Source organism: Anser brachyrhynchus, assembly GCF_964034855.1.
Source record: "Anser brachyrhynchus genome assembly, chromosome: Z".
Taxonomy (NCBI): Eukaryota; Metazoa; Chordata; class Aves; order Anseriformes; family Anatidae; genus Anser; species Anser brachyrhynchus.
Genome location: NC_137697.1, coordinates 70,275,769 through 70,292,935, shown reverse-complemented (window position 1 = coordinate 70,292,935; position 17,167 = coordinate 70,275,769). Strand labels below are relative to the sequence as shown.

The window sequence follows — 17,167 nt, the reverse complement described above, 5'->3', positions numbered from 1 at the left end:
TGCATATCCCCTAGGAGGGGGTGGCATGACAGGTTGATGTGGCATTATGCTATCTCTGCATTGTCATTACAGTTTCCATGGAAAGTTCAAGCTGAGTTGCACTAAACCTCTCATTGCCTTTCCTTTCAGTTGTCCCTGTCCTTATCTAGTATCAGTTACTTGAATATTTCCAAGTTGTTTCTCAGATTCGTGGGTCACTGGCTTGCACAAGAGCAGAAGCAAATGTATTTGGCACCCCCACATAAACAATGGCCTCTCTCTGTTCACTGCTGCAGTGGTGCCTGAAATGATGATATACCAATGATTTTCTTGTGGTTTTGTCAGTCTCATCGTAGCAATGTTGTTGCAGTGCACAACCCCATGGCCTGCCTCTAGTTTTCCCAATACCACAGGCTGCTACGAAAGGGTGACCTCTGTTCTGTGCCCGTCTCAACAAAAGTTTCAGGAATCTGGGTATTTCTTGAGTGGTATTTAATTTTACTGGTGTTTTATTTGCTGAAAGACATTACCTGCTCCTAATGGTTTTCATGACTGACAAATTGTGGTATATCATCTCATGTCTTTCCAAATAACATTCTCTGTATTCTCAAGATAACAGATTAATTTGCTTAAGTGATGCAAGGATGTGAAACCTCTGTAGGTTTCTGGCTTACATTTGCACAAGGGAGACCTGAAGTTCCCTTGACTCAGCCTAGTATTAGAAACATACCACTGGAGACTGGTGTCTTCTGACTGACCTTGTCCTGCTGTTGAGAAACATACCAGCTATCACCATATAGTTCACAGGGTGAATCCCTTGCTATTAACAGCTCAAATCTCAAAATACCCCACTTGCAATGGTGATCCACCATCAGACAGGTTTTCACACCCAATTCCTTAAAATCTGTTCCACTTTCCGCTTTGTAGGTTACAGCCAACAGTTCTGCAGCCTATTAAAGGTTTTGAGCTACCTGATGTATCTCTAAGTCACACTTAAGAAGATGTGTAAACACTCCTGCTTGACCCACACATCTATTTTCCCTCCACCATTGATGCTGGTAAGACACCTCCCCACCTCTTCATGAGGAGCACAGTAGGGCTCAGAGCTGCTAGCAAACATGGTCCTTACAAAGACACAAATGGTATTAGGGGTCACGTTCCATTCTGTTAGGGCAATAGTATCACACCCCTGCACTTTGTAGGCTGTCCTCCTTTGCCTGCCCTCAGGTCTGCTTGCTGAAGCTGGCATGGTGACTTCTCAGCACAGCTAAGGCCAGTTTGACAAGTTGGAAAGATTTTTAGCATATAAGAAATTGAGTATGTACAGAAGGTCTGCTCTGTGAGAGGGCGAGATTCCTGCATGAGGCTGTGTAAACAGTTCTTCTGACTTGATTTACCCACATACAGTATTGCCATCAGAACTGCATTATTCTCACAGGTTACTGAATGTTTCATTGGTATTGAAAGCAAGCTTCTAGCACAAAGGAATGTGATTTAGGTGCTACAGGGAAGAAAAGACACAGTTTTATGATGACTTTTCATTCTTCCAGCACTTTTCCTTTCTCCTTTAAATTGTTCTCATGGGATTCTCCAGAAATCCCAGCTGTGTTTTGCAAAATATATTTTTCAAGTTTCTAGCCGTGTGTCTCAGTCAATTTAAAAACAAATAGCTAATACAAACTGACTTGCTTTTCAGTTCATGAGTTGTTAACCCTCCCATGCACAATGAATGGAAGAAGTAGAAAAATAAGTTACTGTATGAAAGGCACCAGTAATTACTCAGCAAATACAATAAATTATTATATGTGGGGAAATTAAATGTACTTCATCTTGTTTCCAGTAAGTATTTTACAAGCGTGGGTGATAGAAGCATGCAGCAGAATATAAATGTGATACAACTGCCTTTTGCAGTATGTGTGTTTCCATCAAAGTTGGATTTTTTCCTCCTCCTCTTCTTTTGATTGATTTAAACTGATGGGTTGTGAAGCAGGATTCTGAACTCACTGGTGCCTCAGCAAAACAGAAAAAAAAAAGGCATGGGAAACATTTATGAAAATGCACATTGAAATCTCATGCTCCCATTTGAGTTACTGAAGAGGCAGCTACTCCAAGGGGGTGAGACCCCAAGCTTCTCTAGAAACCCATTAGCTCCGACAAACTCCAAGCAGGTACTGAAGTTAACTTGGATGAATCTGTATGTGGAGGACATCAGGCATGAGATTCAGATACGTTTATTGAGACTTGTACAAAATCCGTCCTCAGAGAAGATTAGGAATGAGGTTCAATTTTGCAATTGTGCAGAGCTCAACTCCAGTTTTAAAATCAGTGTGCGTCTTGAAACTGAAATAGTGGACTTGGCTTGACAGTCAGTGTCTCATGGATATTTGCCATTTTTACCCTGTGAATTCAGCAAACTCTTTATCATCAATAAGAGACATTCACTTTAAATGTTGTTATTCCACTTTTTTGAGCAAAGAATCAGCCCTTCACTTAGGAGAGTGTAACAAAGAGAAAACAAAAATCAGAGGAAAGGTACATCTTAAAGGCTATTTAAACAACTAGATTAAAGGGATTGAAGAGATGTGGTAATACAACCACCCTATCTTGTCATGAATAAAAGTGACACCATTTAAAAAAGAAAAGAAGAAACCTTACTCCAAATACAAAGAATGGCCAAATTCATGGGTGACTTTAAACCAAGATCTTGCAGATACAATCCTGTTGGCAACAAGCAGCATACCTTTACATCCTTCCAGGTCCTTAGATCCCTAGAGGACATGCTAAATCAATGATTAGCACATCTGTGCACATGGATCTGCCTTGGAGCTGATTCTAGTTGTGGTTAAGATATGAGGATAATTCAGCGTGAAGCTTTCAGAAAAATGGATCAAAATACTATCTTATACATGTAAGCCCATTCTGTTCCCACTCTGCTGCCTGTGGCTACCCCTCTCCAACTAATTATATCCTCATACACTCGTGTATGATTTTCAATATAATTAGAAAGATGGCAGCTGCCCAAGACAAACCAGACATCGTAACGGGATGGCTTGCACCTGGCACTAGCAAAGCTCTACACTTTGCTAATAAAAGCATGGGCACCCACCTAGGGAAGGGAAGTTACTCTGTATTTCAAGAGGATGGACAGACTATGATATTTAGGAAAAAAATCATGTAGCACAACAAAGATTACCATATGCATGAGGCTACCCTCCATTCCCCACAGCAATGGAATTGCCCATGAGTATTTCAGGTAATCAAGGGAAAGACAAGCTGAGAAGCCTAAATTTACATTCTTCATTCAGGACTTAACATGAGAGGGCCAGGGAGAGATCCAGGCAGTGATTCTAAAGAGCTCTGACTGCTAACAGCACAGGAAGGGTGTTTAGCTCTATTTTGGAAATGCATAGGTAGGGTACAGACTGCCAAAAGAACAGGTATCCCAAAAAAAGGAGGAATGGGTGAATGCTGACATCCAATCTAACAAACAAATGATTGCTCAGAGTACCTACTGATTGTCAACTCTGTTTTTCATCCCTAGTTTATGTCATCGAGTAGGCACTAGTGATAACGTGACTTAAACAAAAGCATGGGATCTTCAGAATCAGTGCATGCATAGCAACAACAGTGCCACTCAGACTGCTATCTCAGCTGCTGCCATGCAAGCATTTCTGAAAAACACCACTGAAGAGCAAGTTTTCACCCTGGATATGCAAAAAATAGCAAACGGTGCCTAAATAGGTATGAGTAAGGGAAACATAAGCTAGTTGCAACACCAATTTCACACAGCAGTAGCAATAAACATGTTGGTCTTTCAGTTTATATTTATGCCCCATCCAAGTATCTACCTATTAAAAACACCAAAAGCTTTAGGTGTTCCCCAGAGGAGAACTGGGTTTTCAGATGCGATGTTTGCACACAGTCTTTTCTATCTGTGACCAGCTAATTTTTATTTTTTTTATTTTTTTAATTCACTCAGCATCCCAAGAAATCATGACCCATGAATAGTACCAGGCTAAATCTGCAGAACTCAGTCTGACATCAAGAGGGGGTATCAGAAAATACTGGATTTCCTCCAAAGCTTAAAAATTCAAAGCAGAGAGCTTCACAGAACCTCATTAAGACCCACAACAGACACTATGTGGCAACTTTTGGAGAATAAGCTCTAGGCTGCCAGTGAAGTTAACAAAGCAAATCTGAATCTGATTAATTCAAATGGGATTTTCACCCAGAAAATAATAGCTATAAACAAGCAAAGGACTGAAAACAAGAAAAGGCTTCAACATAAAGACTTTTTACCATGGCTTGTAGTGGCAGAACAAGAGGCCAGGGTTTTAAATTGAAACAAGGTTGATCTTGATTGGATATAAAGCTGGGCAATTGCTGAAGGGTTCAAAGTCAGGTTGGACAGGGCTTTGTGCAACCTGACCTAGCAAAAGATGTCCCTGCTTGGGGCAACTGCATAAGACAATCTTTAAAACTGTTCTCTCCAACCCAAGCCATTCTATGAATCTGTGATTTATGCTATAGTAAGTAAGGGTGTTTTCACTTCCTATGGAACAACCATGTGATTTCAGTCACTCAGATCACACAGTCGATTTCATTAAGCTTGTGTGAAAACTTATACAGAACTGACCATGTATCACAGATTTCTTTGGCAGAAACCAGAAGAAGAGAAGAGAGAGGCCAACAAGGACTTCTGTCATTGGAACCACCTTTGTTCGACCTTCAGTTTCATCAATGAAGGGGAAAAATGGTCTCAAAAGTATATCTTTTGGGAGATGTTAAGAAGATGAAAAAAACTATTTCTTTGTTTTCCCACAGAAAGAGCAATATAAGCCTTTGGAAGTGTTGTACATTTTATACGCCTTTTTAAAAGTTCATAGAATCATAGAATATCCCGAGTTGGAAGGGACCCATAAGGATCATCAAGTCGAACTCCTGGCACCGCACAGGTCTGCCCAAAAGTTCAGACCATGTGACTAAGTGCACAGTCCAAACACTTCTTAAATTCAGACAGGCTTGGTGCAGTGACTGCTTCACTGGGGAGCCTGTTCCAGTGTGCGACCACCCTCTCGGTGAAGAACCTCTTCCTGATGTCCAGCCTAAACTTCCCCTGCCTCAGCTTAACACCGTTCCCACGGGTCCTATCACTGGTGATAATGGAGAATAGGTCACCTGACTCTCCACTCCTCCTCGCAAGGAAGTTGTAGACTGCGATGAGGGTTAAACTATATCTGGACTTTAGCTGATATACCTACATCTATTTAGCTAAGATTTCATCAGGAATTTCAGATCCTTTATGGATGAGTCACCAACTTCAAAAAGTTAGTCTTTTGGTATCAATTCAACCAGTACAAGTTGTTGTTGGAGTATTTTCTGTAGGCAAGAATTAGTGGATTAATTAAAAAACAAAACAAACAAAAAAACCCACAAAACTAAGAAAAAAAAAAACAACAAACAACACACTTTTGTGCCTTAATGATATGTAGCTGTTTTTCATTAGATCAGCTTAAACACCTTGAAGGCCCAGTTTTACGATTAAGTGACAATCCCATGATGAAATCTCAATCAAAATGATATTCAGGATAGATCCAGTTGAACAGAATTGGACAAACACACTTCTTCCATGGTGTTGTATTATCTGCAGAGCAGTGGCTGCAGAGAGTATTAAGAGGAAAATTAGAGCACTATGAAGTGGGCTAATCAGTTCAACTTGCTATCTGATGAAATAACAATTACAGAAACGTTTTTAAATTAAAAAAAAAAAATCCTTCAAAGCAACAAAGTGTATCTAGATTCCTACCATTGAACAATGAGGAAGAGTAAGCAAAGAAATGAAAAAATTTACATGATTATCAAAGCTGTCAGAGAAAATGCAGATAAAATATTAAAAGAACAAAACAAAACTGGCAGGTAGGATACAACTGAAAATCCAAAAATCTCCTTCTTCTGCTGCTGAACTTTGTCAATTCAGTGAAAATATATCCAATTACTACAAGAGACCCACCAAAATGTTCTGTAACTGAGCAGAGGTTGTTGCATGCATAAAGAATTACTGGTACAGCTCCCCACCAGTTCTTTCTCTCCTCTGCTGTCTCACCAAGCAGAAAGAAAAAGTATGGTCTTTGGTGTTTTTAACCTGTTTCAACGCACACAATAACAACAGGCACAATTTTGCCCAGTTAAGTCAGCACATTCTGAAACAAGCTCACATCCACCACCAAAGGAGAAACAGCACTGATTATCATTCTGATTTAAAAAAATGTGGTTTAGCAGGTTTTTCATCATCACCATTTTTCCACCCAGAATGGGCATAGCCTACTACCGAAATATGCCATGAAAGCTGAAAAGGAGAGGAAGGAATACAAGTAAATAAAGGGAGGTAGTAGGAATTTGTTGTCATGGCTCCCAGTACTCCCCAGCGGATGTAAATTTTGTCCTTTTCTTCCAGGGTCAAGTCTCCTAATCAGGTTCTTGTCCTGTACAGTACCTTCGAACTTATCTACGGATAAATGCAGAAAATGTGCAGGCTTTCAGAGCTCACTCTTTTCTATTTTTAGAAATAGCCAAAAATATTGCACATGAAAGAAATGAGGTGACTTTAAAAAAAGGAGGGAGCTCCACAGGAATGTCCTCAGACTAAACTGAACCTTTAAGTTCAGCGGCTGAGGGCAGCCACACAGAGCAGCCTTTGGCTTAGAGGTAACCTGTCCTGGCGTAACTCCCCTGGGAACATCTGTCCCAGTTCAAGCACAAGAGCACGTTGTACAAACCGTAAAACGCTTGAAACAAACAAACAAACAAGCAGCCAAGCAACCTTCCTTGTGCCCAGGTAGAAACACAGGCAGAATTCTGAGCTCGGAGCCATGAATGCCTCCTTTTCCTCACCGTACCCATCTCATTTCCAGCAGGGACAACGCAGCCTGAAGCCCCTGCTCTTCCCCCGGGGTCTTCACGCACCCGCTCCCAGCAACCCTGCAATGAGCACGCTATGCTGCTACACTTACCGATATATTTCTCAAAAACTCACCCAGAGGCACCACGAGAACTATTGTATAACCTCATGCGCCAGCTATCAAACCTCTCCTCACCACCTGCAAGCTTTAAACGATACCCGACCCAAATCCCAGCACCTTTTCCCTTTTGCACCATTCAGGTTTTCTACACACGCAGAACGACTGGGGACCAGGTTTCCCCAAACACCGCGGCATTTTCACATCTCAGCTCCGCAGTCTATCTTCCCGCATCCAATTCAACACAGCAAAACGCAGCTTTACCCCCAAACTACCCAACACACAAACTCCGTCGCTCTGGGGGTGAGTGGAGCGCAGTCGGGGGGACGTAGCAGCGGCGACATGGCGCGACATGGTGCGACATGGTGCGACATGGTGCCCGCCTGCGCTCACAACCCGACGGCTCCCCGGGGACGGGATGCGGGGCTCCGACCTCCTCCGGGGGTGAACCTCACGTTGTGCCCAAGGGGGGCAGCAGGGCCAGGGGGGCTGCGGGACCCCCGGGGGACCCCAGCCGGGGACCGGCGAGGTGGTGGCCAGCGAGGGGGGGGGGGGGGGGATGCGGGGAAACCTCCCCTCTCAGCAGGGGAGGGGATGCGGGGTGGTGGGTCTCCCCCCTCCCGGCAGGAGGGTTTCTGTGGGGAACCGGCAGCGGGGCAGGGGCAAGGGGAAGCCCGGAGACCTGCTGCTGGAATCGCGCCTCTCCGTAAAGCACCCGCGGTCCGCAACGACGCTTTCTGCGAGCACGCTCCTGGCCCCGAGCCTGTTACACCCCCTCCTCCTCTTCCTCCTCCTTCTCCTCCTCCTCCTCCTCCTTCTCCTCCCTCCTCCTCCTCCGTTCGCCATGTGGAGACCACCAAGCACCGGCTCCGCGGCGCTCCCCTTTAACGCTCTCCGGGCGCCCCCCGCTCCTCCACCTCTCCGCTGCTTTCGGCGCACGTAAAGGAATCACAGGTGGACAAAAATAACAATAAAATATAATAATAATAATAATAAAAACCACCAAAAAACCGCGCAACCTCCCGCACCGAACCCCGCATCACCTCGCAGACAGCAGCAGGGGTGCTCGTCCTTCCGCCTCCCACCGCCGAAACGCGGCTCCCCCGGCCCCTCCCGGTCCTCCCCGGTCCCCCCGCCGACCCCCCGGCCCCCCCGGCCCCGCTCACCCCGCGGTGCGGTGCGGAAACCCCGCTACGGGCTGCGGTGTCCATGCGGGCGGGCGGGCAGCGCCCGCAAGCCGGGCATCGTGGTCCGCCCCTGCCTCCTCTGAGCTGCTGGAGAGGGGCGGGGGGGGACACACACACACACGGGGATGTCTTCCCTATAAATATATATTTATTTATTTTTTTTCTTGCACCACTCCTCCCGGCCTGCTTTATTTATTTATTTATCCGTTTATTTATTTATTTATTTTAATGATGCCAAGAGGATAATCGGCGCAGCTCCTTCCCCATCGCCCGCCTCTTCTCTGCCTCCCCGTGCTCCGGAGCCGGGGAGGAGGAGGGAGGGGAAAGGGGCTGGCTGCGGAGGGGCGGGCGGAGGGCAGGGCAGGGAGCGTGGACCCCCCCCCCCCCCCCAATCCCCAGCTCCCCCCTTCCCAGCCGTGAGTCTCGGAGACCTCTTTTGTGCCGGATCCTTTCGTCCCCCTGGGGTTTCCTGGTCCCACTGGGTCGCAGGAGGGTGGGGAAGGGGCGAAGGGTGGACAAAACGCCCCCCATCGCAGGGGGGGAAATTCCTACCTCCCGTTTCCAACTGGTGGCCAGAGGCTGGATGTGGCCCGGCTATTCCTCCCCTAGCCCCAGCTGCTGGGAGCTTACAGCTCCACCGTCTTCATCCAACATCACCGCAGGCTGGACTGCCCCCTCCCCTCAAAAAGAAGGGGGGAGAAGAAGGATGGGCACAGGGAGCAAAGCAAACAGACGGGGCAGGGATCCGGGTGACCTGTAACTGTGTGTGTCCCTGAGCTCCAGAGGTGCTTGGGGTTAGGTGGCAGGCACGGCATAGAGCATGACCCCAAAATACAAGGCCATGGCAGGAGGCTGGGATCCAGGACCCGATTCAGGCTCTGGCATCAGCGTTGTGCCTCCGTCCCCCACAACTCACCTGCAGGTGCCAGGCAGCGGGCAGGATGGCCGAGCATCACTGCTGCATACCCTTACAGGTCACACTCAAAAAATGTGCATTGCCCTCACCTGAGCAGCCTTGCTCTCGTGCTGGAGCTGCTGGGCCAGTCTGAACTACTGGAACCGAAAATAACCTTTTCTCAGCAAACTATCACAAATGAGGCTCAGTGAGTACACAAACAGTGGCTCGCATCTTCTCCGTGTTAAACTCCAATTTGACTCCAAGTCACAGATGTGTTATAATATGTGAGAATGTTACCACCCCAACCGCTCATACGTGTGCCAAATTCCTAACTGGCAGGGCAAAGACGAGGCGACCCAGTAGTTGTTCTACTGAAAATGAGCACAGAGTCCTGGCTTCCCACAAGTGTGTGAAGTCCTCCTGCCAATATGGTTTAACAGAAAATTGGGGGAAAAAAAAAAAAGCAAAAAAAAAAAAGCATCCACAAGCTAAAGTAAATCAAGAAAATAAAATTTGTATCTGTGGAGAAACGGAGCTTCATTTCTCAGTTACCAAGGTATCTACAGAAGCCGTTCTGGATGCTTCTTTGTCCCCTCACCTCACAGAGAGGGAACACAGTGTCACAGGGCTGGGACTTGCCCAAGATCATGAGAAGCCCCACACTGTGTCTGGCCTGCATGCACGAAGACACATTGACTGAGACAAGCAGTATAAAGTTGCCCACTCAGGGTTGAGAAGTGTTATTTTTTTGTCTGCTGCAATGCAGAGAAAAACTTTATTTGTGCATCTAGAGCCTTTTTCCCTTGTAAGAGTTCAGGAGCACAGACACAGCCTGATGAACATGTCTCAGTTGAGGTGTTCCTGCTTGTTTAAGCAGTGTGACTGCATGGGAAGCATTCACCTGATCATACCCAAACACCAACACCCAACAGATTTATCAAAGTTAAGTTAAACTGAAGAACAACCGCTTGGAAACTAAACATGAAACTCTCCTATTCGCAGTTTGACATCACTGCAGTTTCACCTTTTCTTTCACTTCTCTCCATGAAGGAATGGCATTTACGGACCTTGGCTGGATGTGGGAGGAGGCAGAGGGAAACCAAAAAAATAAGATGCCTTTCTGCTGTTTTCCCACCTTGTGCCATCAGCAAGCCCTGTGGAAAAAGAGCAGAAAGGTGGGATTTTTCTCCTGCTTTTTGGTGGTGTGGCTTTCTGACCTGCTTGTCGTTTCAGGGAAGCTCAGCAGGGCATGAGGTTGTCCTTCCTAGTGTGGGAGTTGTGTGGCTTGAATGGAGCTGCAGCAACAATGGCTATTTTTAGCCTAAAGTCGGCCAAGCAGTTCCAGAAAGCATATTAATAGGAGAAACATTTGAAAACAAAACAAGTAAACAAAAGTGAAAACAAACTGAGAAACACAAACAATAATGATCTTTTACCAGAGGCACTTACTGAATGACAAAATTGTAGAAAACTGCATGCTGCATCTCAGGCAACATGACTCAACACCATGAAAAACAAACAAACAAACAAACAAACAAACAAACAAACAAAAAAACAAACAAAAAACAAAGGCAACATTTCAACAGTACCTGTTGCATTTAGGACAATCACAGCATCTTCTTTTAGCACTGTACATCTGGACTAGGATTTTTAGAGATACCCGATTCAGCAGTTCTCATTAAATATGCATATCCCAGATAAAGCATACCGACCTGGTAGTTTAAATAGACATTAATCACCTTCTTAGGCACATCTATGTTTTGACTGAAAGCATAGCTGGTACCCAAAATGCAATGAGATTCGGTGAGAACTGACTGCCTAATTTGCTTGGAGAATAGCTGCCCACGTTTGCTAGTGAAATCATGTGGGCAAGGTGTTGCTCTCTATGTGCTACTCTCTAAAGTAGGCAGAAAAAAGAGATAAGGATATATATTATAGAAGAAAGATTCATTTTTTACTGCTAAAAGCAACAAATTTTAGTTTCAGATCAATGATAATTCAGTGGGGGCATGGATATCTGTCAGCTCCTTCATCTGGTATTGGATTTGGAGGAATCGATTGCAATAATTCAGCAGTCTGTAAATCTTCACGGAAGAATGAATGCAACAACATTCACCACAGCCAATTCAGGTACTTCCCTTAACAGTTTTTTTACTGGTATTAGCTCCTGGCAGCAGTTTCTTCTCTTTCCAGAATAAATCCTAATAGGGTATCTCATACTCTGACTCATCTCCAGGCGTGAATAATTCCATTGAAGCCTGTTGCAGCACACATTCAAAATTGTTTGCTTGCATGAGTGTTTGGCTAGATCCAATCCAGAAATTCAGAACAATTTGTGTTACCACCAGCCATTAAGAGCTTGCGTAGTGCAGTGTATAGGTTGGAAGCAGTTTGCTCTGCACACAGGGGAACATCACAACGAAGCTTCATGTTCTGATATCTCTATCATGAAAGAGATGCTACTGAAGTCCTATATTCATACATTATTCTGTCATGTCTTGTAGCAAGAAGATCGTAATGACAACAAAAGTATTCACTATGTTTAACATGCATTTGCTTGCAGCTAATTTCATGAGTGGATTTCCTCAAAAAGAAGAACCAGCACTTGCTGCTTTGTCCCTCTCATCCTTAAACACCTTGTTGTTGACCCCATCTGACTTTTTTCCACACCATTAATAAAAAGTTTCAAATTAAGTGACCTCAGAGGTTAGTGCATAAGAATTCAGCATAAGGCCTCACTAGTAACATCTATTAAAAGATTTACCCCAATACTTTCTTCAGCATGCAAAAGGGTAGACTTTCGGCAGACATTTTTTGTTCTCCTATTGACCAGAACATCTACATTTGATTCATGCACCCACCTATCTCTGCACAGAGCAAGATGACAACAATCATACACACAGAACAAGCTGCATCTGTAGCATTTATGTGTAAAGAATGGAGATGAAAAGTTTGCAACCAATACTGCATAAATAATTTTAGGATTTATTTGGGGATTTTGTTTAAGCTAAATATCTTCTACCTAAGAACATTGCATTTATTTAACTATCTTTGATGAAATGATGTCACACAGTCCTCTACACTAACAAGAGACTTGACCATACCATTTATTATTTTGTCAGAAGCTTTTCACTGAAAATTCAGCACATTTGTCCGTGTCAGTCTTAGTAGTCTCAATACCAGAACAACTGTTGTGGTACTGCTATCTGTTACAATCTGTATTAAAACATCTTCTTGAGATCACAGATTGAAGACTCATCTTCTTTAAATCAGAGACGCCTCAATAGGCAGTTATTTTATCAAAGGATTTTCTGGCGGGGCAGAAAATGAACTGTCCTGACCACACAGCATGCACCGTAGAGGTGCCATAAGCCCATCTTCACAGCAGTCAACATGAGACACCATCCATCTCAGAAGTAAGCCCCTTGCTTGAGTATAATCATGAGTAATGCACCAGATCATCGAAGTCCTGCAATGAGTCAGGACTGATTTGCACTGGTCGTTATCTCACCAACAGTTCCTTGGCCACTGAGGTCTGCAGAGGTGTGCTGTGCAGACAGAAGGCCTGCGGAGGAAGAGAAAGCAGCAGAGAAGTGTCAAGGATTTCCTATCACTCTTTGCAGACTATACACTGCATGGCTAATTAGTCACAGGAAAACGTACCATCTGTGTAGCCAACGTAAGATAGCGGTATTCCACTTCAGTTTCAGGGGAGACAAGTTTCATAAACAATCCCAGTACTCGAGTCTCTTGTGGATGAAGGATATTTTTGTCCACAGGGAGATGTGATAGAAGTTGCTATTTCTTATTACACACTAAAAACAAAGTTCAGTTTCCTATCCAAAAACAAAGGATTCAAATGTAAATCTTGCACAAGTTAAAGCCCATGGAGAAGGAATAAACAGATTTACTTACGTTGCTACTTACAGGCCCAGAAATATTTTAGCTGCCAACAATACAGAAGTCTTCAGTGTGGAAGAAGATTGACAGGGAAGGGCAACAAAGCAACATGGAAGGAGGGTAGTGAATGCAGCGAGCAACCTGCCTTGCAACACTGCCACCAAAATTATTCAGTCTTCAGGGAGTGGGGAACCATTTCTCTGCTTTGCAACAGCAGATTGATGCTTTCTAACAAAAACACCTCTATACACAGACATACACACACACGGCTGCTGATAGAAGGTGATACAACTAAGATTGTGAAAATCACCTCCTAGCTTTACATATGTTGTGATAACAAATTACATTTACATAATGAAGTGTACTGGCAGTCAAGCCCATGCTAAGTGGGTGTAAGCAGGTAGCATGTCTCAGCCATAACTCAGAAGGCTATCTTTGACACACGGAGGAGTTGCATGCACCACACGGTCTGTTTGTTGTTTTTTTGTTTGTTTGTTTTGTTTAATTTTCTGGCGTCTCTCTACTGTGAAGAGAGAAGATTCTCTCTCCATATTGTTAACAGCAAGTTCCTAATTACTGTAGAACAAGAGCTGAGCAAACCAGAATTTGCACCTGAGCAAGAGGTGCTGTGTATTTTTTTTCTTGTATATGCCTAAAATCATTACACCAGGCAAGCAATCCTCAGGGAACAGAACTCATACTACAGCCCAGTTCTCTAAATTGCCCTTTATCTGTTGGCTTAAAGCTTCAGGTCAGGACACGCCCTCTATTTGGACAGTATTTGAACTCTTACTTTAGGTTGCTTAAACCAATTTTTTGGCCTCTGTGCCCATCTAGATTTTTTTTTCCTGTCTTGTTTTTATCTTTTGAACTTGTTAATGGCACTGGGTAAGTCCTGCCTTTAAAACTCAATCCTACTGTAAATAGGATTCCTCCTGTAAGACTTTCTAGCAGCATTCACATTTGGGAAACAGATATAGCAATGGGAAAAAGTTATCCACATCTTGTGTAGTTATCCACATCTTGTGTAAGATACAAACAAGTACAAATTCATGTCATTAGCTTCCCTTTCCCATCATTTTGTGAACCTTTCCAAACATTGATGTTCTATGCCAGAACAGCTGGGCTAGCTTTTTCACAAATGTAGGAGCTCATCCATACGGGCTAGGATGCTCCACACAAGCCCAGGTCTTTTCTGTACACTTCAGAAGGCATCTGCCCCTTGCTCATCAGCAAAAAGGTAACAGAGAAAGACCAGAGAAGGCAGAAGGAGTGATCCACAAATGCTGGCTTTCTGTTTTAGATCTAGAACTATTTAAGGTGCAGCTACTCAAGTATCGTAAGAATAAACTCTGCTTTTCCCCACAGGATTTGAAAGACTCAGTACAATTTACAGGAAGTTTTGGAAATGTATAGTGCTTACCTCTTAGAGGGAAGCAGGAAAAAGCCAGCAGTCATAGTCCGCAAACTGTTGCTGAGTACTTCACTTGCTACCTGCCTGAGACCGCCTGATGAATAGACAAAATTTTTTTGACAAGAATAAAGGCAAGAAATCCATGTATATGACAGCAGTGAAGACTAAGACTATTTCAGTATACCTTGACAATTTAAGCAATTAATTGCTCAAGGCATTAGTTAAAACGTAGTGAACTTTTAGTTTTGTTGAGATGGAGTCTCAACTTTAACCTTTCTGAACACCATCAATCGTACTAGATAGCGGCGATTTTAATCTCATAAGTGGGACGGCTCCTGCTAGACCTAATGCCCAGAACAGCTGGCAGGGCAGGAGAAAAACATTATGGGCTCTTCATATTCTTGGGCATGAGCATTTAGGGAGGTTCAAATAAGCAAAAATGTAATGTCTCTACACACAAGAGAAAAGGCGTTAGCAAAATTAGTAGATTTATGCTTTCCGAACAACCAGATCAAATCTGTAGAGACTACATCTACAGCCCATCTCACAAGTAAGCAAATGAGTCAGTGTAGCATGCAGCATTTTGCTCTCCAATTTAGTGTTTAAATTTCAGAAGCAAGGGCAACTCCATAAAAGTTTCAGGTTCTGGTGAAGGTTTTTGTGATGTTTGAATAAGCAATCTCAAAGCACAAGCAAAGCTCAACACTCCTAAAAATGAAGCTCCTCCTAGTTTTCAATGAGTAGTAGTTCAGATGTGTCTGAATAGCAGATCTCAGAAATAGGAAGATCTGTCCTATGGAAAGATGTACAAATTTACCTACATTGGTAACCCAGCTGTTTATATATTTTTGTATCAACTCACAGTAACTTAGCTTGTCTGCCTTATCTTGCTGAACTGGACTTTATCTTCTAGTTTCTAACCAAGCTATGTGAGATTTGCCTTGGTATAACTTCATGTATTTCCATTTTTCATTAGGTTTTGTCATTATAGTACAAACATGTCAAGCTGCACTTTCTCTTCATGTAACATTCACACTCAACAGGATCCCATCTTAGCACTTAAAGCCAGGCACTCCTTTTCCATCACTGTGATTACTTTTGAGTATTGTTTTAAAAAGCACATTTCCATTTTGGGGGGTTGAACATCCCCTGTGCCAAACAGTAGCCAATTGCATTCAAAGTATGAATGAAATTTTAAAACAAAGGGCCCTAATCTTGTGGCTTACCCCATACACTGCTTGGTATTTTTTGCTTGATTGGATTTGTGCTGCAATTACACCTTGAGTCACAGTCCAGCAGCAGTCGTGTCTAGCAAGTCTTTCTGATTATGAAATCCACAGATGTATCCTTAGATCTCTTCATTCTTGAGGAGAGGCAAAACCAGCAGCTCTTCTAAGTGCATTTGGGTCTTGTCTCCTAGGGCAAGACTTTGAGCACACTTACTAACCTGTTTTGACTTGTGCATTAAGATCTGCACTGAAATTCACTGGTAGAGCTGCAGGCAAATGACTGGAGCACTGGCTCGGCTCTGGCCTGAGGTTAACCAGGATGAACAGGGCATGGAAAAATATCAGATGTGACATGAGAAAATTGCTGAACATAACAAATAATAGCAGGAGGTGATGATGGAAGTTACAGCAAGTGTCAGGAAGAATGGCTATGAATCACAGGTGGCTAAGGGTGAGTTGAATGAGGCATGGCCAAACTGCACAGGTAACCGGGGGAGGACTAGGGGCCTTTTGGGGGTGTACAGTCTTGGAAAAAAAAAAAAAAGCCACTATACCCAGGTAACAGTATCGGGAATAGCACATCAAATGAAGATTGCCTAGGTAACAGCATCAGAAATGACAGGTTTAGTGTCTGTGGGTAAAAAACAAGTAGATATCATCTGGGAGGAGATGGAGGTTGGCAGAAGGAAGTGCCAGGATGGGAAAAAGGAGAGACAAGAAATGGGGAAAGAGGTAACAAGGTATGCAGGCCATGTGAGTGCAGCTGTCCGGGGGCAGTCCAGCACTTGATCCCTGAAGCTGGAGCAGGACAGTGAACAAAACCCCGTAGTTTCATCTGCACCATACGAGCAGGGTCAGCCCACAGCCTTGGGAGAAGTGTGTGGGAGCAGGGCAGGGTGCTTTTCCTGTACAGGGATGGACCACACTGAGCATCCTTTTAACACCTCATTGGTGCCTGTTCCTGGTGCAGCAGCATCAGCAGCTATGCACCACCTCCTAGCAGAGGTCCCACCTGTCTGTCTTTGCTCTCTGAAGCTGCCCCGGGGAACAGCCAAGAGATGAACGCCACTTCCATCGCACTACCCATGTCCTCGCCTCCTAAATGTTTCCAGCTTCTGCTGCCTCATTGTGCCACATCCCGCAGTCAGTTGTTTGCAGTACTAATGAAACAAGAGAATTTAAAGGACCAGGAGCACATTTGGGAAGCCTGACTTGCCAACATTATGGTCAAAAAGACTTGTTAGATATATCAGCCAGTACCTATTGTTACTTCCTTTTTCTTCACTGTAGGAGTGATTTTAAAGGATTTTAGCAGGGAGATCACTTACCATCAATTTAAACAGTGTTGCTTTTATATCAACAGAGAACATGATCTCCCTCTGCCCATTTTTCTCAAAAAAGGAGCCAACCCTCTGTGCCCATTTTTCTACTCACGGGTCCCCAGCAGATCTCAAAGGCAAGTGTGGTGCCTCTGCGCAACCAGCTTTGCATCATATCAAATGTCAGCGTGAATTTGTTTCCATGTGCTCAGCCTAACAGCAAGA

General features: G+C 44.0%; 1 protein-coding gene across 6 annotated transcripts in view; it reads right to left on the bottom strand.

Moving 5' to 3' along the window:
* The window catches only part of PLPPR1 (phospholipid phosphatase related 1), a 132,592-nt gene extending 123,718 nt beyond the window's left edge, over positions 1 to 8,874 (bottom strand). The window contains exon 1 of one of the 6 annotated variants that reach the window (XM_080573377.1): positions 8,735 to 8,874. The gene's annotated coding sequence lies outside the window, so the exon portion shown is untranslated. Of the gene's footprint in view, positions 1 to 7,115; positions 7,534 to 7,677; positions 7,801 to 8,038; positions 8,061 to 8,161; positions 8,490 to 8,734 lie in introns of those variants that run through there. The other 5 variants (XM_080573373.1, XM_080573379.1, XM_080573374.1 and 2 more) reach the window with 5 other exon arrangements.
* Between the last annotated feature and the right edge of the window lie 8,293 nt (positions 8,875 to 17,167).